Here is a 5,973-nt window from a genome sequence, read left to right on the forward strand (position 1 = left end):
TCTTTGACTTGGGCAGCAAATAGTTGTTCATCAGGGAAAGTCTCATTCAAGGGTAGCACAGCTTCTCCTTTTTCTTCAACCACAATTCTGCTCAAATGATCAGCTACCACATTCTCACATCCCTTCTTGTCTCGAATTTCCAAATCGAACTCTTGCAGCAAGAGAATCCATCTAATTAAGCGTGGTTTTGCGTCCTTCTTAGTGAGCAAATATCTAAGAGCTGCATGGTCAGAATAAACAATTACTTTAGAACCAACAAGATAAGAACGAAATTTTTCTAAAGCAAAAACCACAGCAAGGAACTCCTTCTCTGTTGTGGAGTAGTTGATTTGAGCATCATTCAAGGTCCGGCTAGCATAATGAATCACATGGGGGAGCTTGTTCTTCTTTGGACCTAAAACTGCACCAATAGCAAAGTCAGAGGCATCACACATTATTTCAAATGGTAAAGACCAATCTGGAGCTATGATAATAGGGGCTGAAGTTAGCTCCCTCTTCAAGGTAGTAAAGGCTTCCATGCAAGCTTCATTAAACTCAAAAACAGCATCCTTAGCAAGGAGATTACACAATGGCCTTGTAATGCTTGAGAAATTTTTGATGAACCTTCTATAGAATCCAGCATGACCTAGAAAGCTTCTAATTCCTTTCACAGAGGTAGGGGGTGGCAGATTTGAGATGAGATCGATCTTGGCTTTATCCACTTCAATTCCCTTGCTTGAAATCACATGGCCTAGCACAATGCCTTGTCTCACCATGAAGTGACACTTCTCCCAATTCAAAATCAGGTTTGTTTCCTGGCATCTTTTAAGCACTAGAGACAAGTGGTGAAGACAATTATCAAAAGAGGAACCAAAAACTGAAAAATCATCCATAAATACCTCAATGAATCGTTCCACCATATCTGAAAAGATAGACATCATGCATCTTTGGAAAGTTGCTGGGGCATTGCACAAACCGAATGGCATCCTTCTATAAGCAAACGTACCAAATGGGCATGTGAATGTGGTTTTCTCTTGGTCTTCCGGAGCAATGGGAATTTGATTATAACCTGAAAAACCATCAAGAAAACAATAGTAAGCATGGCCAGATAAACGTTCAAGCATTTGATCAATAAAAGGCAAGGGGAAATGATCTTTTCTAGTGGATGTGTTCAACTTCCTGTAATCAATGCAAACTCTCCAACCAGTGATAGTTCGTGTAGGAACTATCTCATTCTTCTCATTCTTCACAACGGTGATTCCGGACTTCTTCGGAACAACTTGTACAGGGCTCACCCACTTAGAATCTGAAATTGGGTAGATGATTCCTACATCGAGTAGCTTTAAAACTTCAGCTCTAACCACCTCTTTCATGTTGGGATTTAGCCTCCTTTGGGCATCACGGGATGGTTTGCTGTCTTCTTCCATTAGAATCCGGTGCATGCACATGCTTGGACTAATTCCTTTGATGTCTGCTATGGTCCACCCAATGGATGTTTTATGCTCTTTTAGAACCTTAATTAAGCTCTCTTCTTCATGTGAGGTGAGACCTGCAGCAATTATAACAGGGAGAGTTTCGTTAGCACCCAAATAAGTATATTTAAGATGATTGGGCAGTGGTTTAAGTTCTAGCTTTGGTGGGGTGATAATGGATGGCTCCAATTTCGTGGATGATGGTCCAAGAGGCTCGAGTGGTGGCCTAAAGGATGGTGGGTATGGTTGAAACACTTCTAAGGCAGCCACCACTTCTTGGAACTCCGGTTCACAAAGATCTTCCTCTTCTTGTGTTAAGACAGCTTCTAGAGCATCATTAGACTTTCTCTGCAAAATTTTGGAAGAAACCTCATGATCCACAACATCAATTGAAAAGCAAGAATCAAGAGAGATAGAAGGTTGAGATAGAGCATTAAGCATTTTAAATTCAACAGTTTCACCCAGAACAGTCATGGAAAGGGTGCTATCTTTCACTTTGATAACTGTGTCTGCAGTGGCCATGAATGGCCTGCCTAGGAGAATGCGATCAACATGATCTCCATTTGGATTGTCTTCCATGTCCATCACTACAAAATCAGCAGGGAGAATTAGTGTATTAACTTGAACTAAAATATCTTCTACAATACCTTTTGGATATTTTATAGAATGATCAGCTAGTTCAAGTCGTATTGAAGTCTTCTTCATCCCTTCTAAGCCAAGCTTTTGATACAATGAATATGGCATTAGGTTGACACTTGCTCCCAAGTCCAACATGGCTCTTCCAACCTTATTGCCTCCAATGTTAATGGGAATGTCAAAGCTGCCAGGATCAACTAGTTTTGGTGGAAGCTTCCTTTGCAACACAGCACTTACATTCTGGTCAAGCTTTACATCTTCATTTGGAGCGAAATTGAGCTTGTGAGTTTTCAAGTCCTTGATGAACTTTCCATATGCAGGAATCTGTTCAATAACATCAAGCAAAGGCAAATTGATATTAACTTTACTCAAAATATCATAAATCTCTTTAAAAGCCTTATCTTGCTTTGCTTTCTTAAGACGGCCTGGAAATGGAATCGGTGGAACATATGGAGCGGGTGGCACGTATCTATCTTCTTGAAGATGTGGTGGCACAAATTTGTCATCTCTCTTATGCAATTGGAATTGTTTGGATTCCTGAGAATCTGATTTGGCATTAGGAGCAGATTGAGAAGTTTTGAGATGTTCCCCTTCTGTAGCCGTGGTCTCCTCCTCTTCATCTTCTACAATCACAACATCATTTGAAAGATTAGAATCAACTTTACTATCAATGATCTTACCTGATCTGAGCACATGAATGGCCTTGGCTTCTTGGTTCTTTGGATTGATCTCGGTCTGGCTTGGCCATTTCCCAGGTGCTCTTTGAGTTATTTCAGCAGCTAATTGGCCTATTTGAACTTCCAATTTGGTAATGGTAGCTTGTGTAGTTTGCTGGAAATTGGATTGGTTGATTGCCATCTGCTTAACTATATCCTCCAATGATGATGTTTGTTGTGGCTTTTGGAATGAAGGGGGATTGGCTTGATTCTGAGTATTCCTCCATGAAAAGTTTGGATGATTCCTCCAACCTGGATTATAACTTTGAGAGTATGGATCATTTCTTGGACCTTGGTTGTAGGAATTTACCAACTTAGCTTTCTCTTGCACAAATTCTGGATATCCAGCCCCAAGTGGACAAGCTATGGTAGCATGGTCAGGAGTTTCGCAAATACTACACACTTCTTTCGGAGGGCTTCTTGAGTTTAATGCAAGAAGAGCATCTAGCTTTTGTTCCAGTTTTGAAATCTGCACACTAGAAGCATCATTAGAACCACTAATAACACGTTTACCTCTTGTATCCGTATGTTGGGTCTCCATTGCTATCTCCTCAAAGAGTTCGTATGTTTCTTCTGGAGTTTTGGTTTTAAAAGAACCACCTGCAAAATTGGTGACTATATTATGACTAGAAGGGGTTAGTCCTTTATAAAACATACGCATTTGAAGCTTCAATGGAATCCCATGATGAGGACATTGGTTGAGCAGCCCATTGAATCTCTCCCATGCTTCGCAAAACGATTCATCATCTTGCTGTGCAAATAACAAGATCTTATCCCTAAGCATGTCGGTCTTTTGCGTGGAGAAGTATTTCTCCAAGAACTTCTTTTGAATGGCAGCCCATGTAGTGAGTGAACCAGGCTTTAAAGAATTCAACCAATATTTCGCCTTATCCTTCAAAGTGTATGGAAACACTCTCATTCGAAGTTGATCTTCTGTCACACCTGTCAAGGGAAAAGAACTCACAACATTAAAAATATCCTTTATATGAGTTAATGGATCTTCATTAGGTAAACCATAAAAGGAAGGCAGCATATTAAGATGAGAAGATTTAAGCTCATAATTTCGAGCTACAGTGGGCAGCAAAATGCTTGAAGGAGATGCTGGAATTGTTGGGATATCAAGTTCTCCCATGAACTCATTGGCAGCCATCTCTTCTTCTTCTTCTTGGTCTGAACTTGCTTCCGAATTTGAAGGTGAAGAACCAGGAAGTTCAGTGTGGAGAGCAATACTTGTAAACGTGGCAAGAGCTTGCTCTTTTGCAGTTGACAACTCTCTTTCTAGACGATTATGAACTTCAGAGATCACCCGGTTGGGTTGCAACGATGGTCCTGCGTTCAAAGATCTGGAGCGTTGGAACGAAGACCTCACTTGTTCAAGGAACGGTCTTTTAGACATAAACTACCTGAAACAGAAAATTAGATTAATTAGAAACACTAAAAAAATAGGGTAACCTTGGGCACATAACCAGGGAAGAACTTTCGTTCAGTCCCCGGCAACGGCGCCAAAATTTGTTGTTAATTATTATGTTAACTCGCAATTGTACGGGGCAATTAGTAATATAGCAAGACAAGTACGAGGTCGTACCCACGAAGACTGTGAAGTTGAAATTAGTTATGTACGTAGATTACCGAATTCAAGAAGTTAGGAAGTTAAGTCTAAAACAGAAATTAAAGTGAGAGTGATTGTGATTGTAAAAGGAAGTGAGCAAACTGAAATTGCAAATGAAAGCAAATAAACAAGTGTAACAAAGAGTGGTTTTAAGAGTTGGAAAACAGATTTGGAGACTAGGGCATTCGAATCACCATAACAATTCAATTCTGGGTTATATGGAGTCAAGTAACAAGTCTAATTTAGATTCAAAGATTGATTCTAGCTAAAGTATGATTAGGCCATGGTGTTTGGTCCTAACCTTGTGTTCCTAATTCCCTAATTTGATCATTTGTTGTCTAACCTAAAATTAAGCATTAGGAACCCATTAAGCATAGAAGAACAATTTAAACAACCAAGCATGTATCTAATCCCTGTTGTCGAATGTCCATACATACTCTTCCTATTCATAGTTCAATTCGAATTAAAGCATGGTGTCTACTCTTAATTCAAACCAAGATAGTTAACAAACAAGTTCTAATGGTGATCAATCATTCAAACAAGCATGTTAACTTATAAGCATAATGAATAAGAACATGAATCATGAATCAAACTTGAAACTCCAAACTTATAAACCCAGAATATTCATGTTAGGTTACATCGAAGCCCTAGTTATGGATTTAGCTACTCATAATGGAAAAGAAACTAAAATAGAAATGGGAAAACATAATGAATGCCATAAGAGTAGAAAAACCCTTTTCTGAAGTTCTTGTAGTGTCCAATGCTTCTCCAAGAGCTTCTCCACGTCTAGAAGGATGTATGAAGGATATGGAGGGGATTTGAGATGAGCTTGAGTGAGTGGTGATGGCTGAGAAAGAGGAAATTCGTAGGGAAATGGAAGGGAGGTTTTCTGGAGCTGTTTTGGTGATTTTGGGGCAGTTTAGAGTATTGGGTTGATTGCTTGAGTGTTTGGGGTTGTGGGAATGTATGAGGATGATTTCTGGATGATGGAAGTGTGGAGGATGGCTGAAGTGAATTTTGTAGCTTGAAGACTCCTCTATTTATAGGGCTAAGAGGGAGGAACATCATGATGAAATCCAACACCACCATTCCTCATTTAATACAACCCATAACTCCCACTTCATCTTGTCTATGTTAGTGTGGTTGGAATCAATCCCATCCCATACTTCTTTTGCTGCACCTCAAGCTTTCTTCACATGGGATCAAAGGTGATCAATTGTGGCTGCCTTTTGCTGCCAACCCATGTGGTCTTCTTTTGGTTGTTGAACAAAAACGAGTCTTCTGAACCAGACTTGGTGTAGGAAGGCCAGAGGTTTCAAACCTTATCCAATGGGGCTCAAATTTGGATATATTATAGTAGACACCCATGGGAACAACTTCTATGAAGAAAGTATTCCCATCGGAGCAGTAGAAGTATGCGTTTTGGGCCTTGCAATTTGGCTGCCGAACAGAGACTGGAATTGACTTCATTTCATTTATGCTTTACATGCATGCACATGCTTTCTCAATAATAACTCCAGCATGTACCAACTTGATCCTTTAGACTTTCATAGCTGGAATG

The 5,973-nt window shown here is 39.8% G+C and overlaps 1 non-coding gene across 1 annotated transcript; it reads left to right on the forward strand.

Annotated features, from left to right (window-relative positions):
- The first annotated feature begins 3,480 nt into the window (after positions 1–3,480).
- On the forward strand, positions 3,481–3,587 carry LOC148294698 (small nucleolar RNA R71). Its single transcript, XR_015835535.1, has one exon. It is a non-coding gene; the product is annotated as a small nucleolar RNA R71 (small nucleolar RNA).
- Positions 3,588–5,973: the final 2,386 nt, after the last annotated feature.

This window comes from Prunus avium, chromosome 4 (genome assembly GCF_965620075.1).
Source record: "Prunus avium chromosome 4, drPruAviu1.hap1.1, whole genome shotgun sequence".
In the NCBI taxonomy this organism is placed as follows: Eukaryota; Viridiplantae; Streptophyta; class Magnoliopsida; order Rosales; family Rosaceae; genus Prunus; species Prunus avium.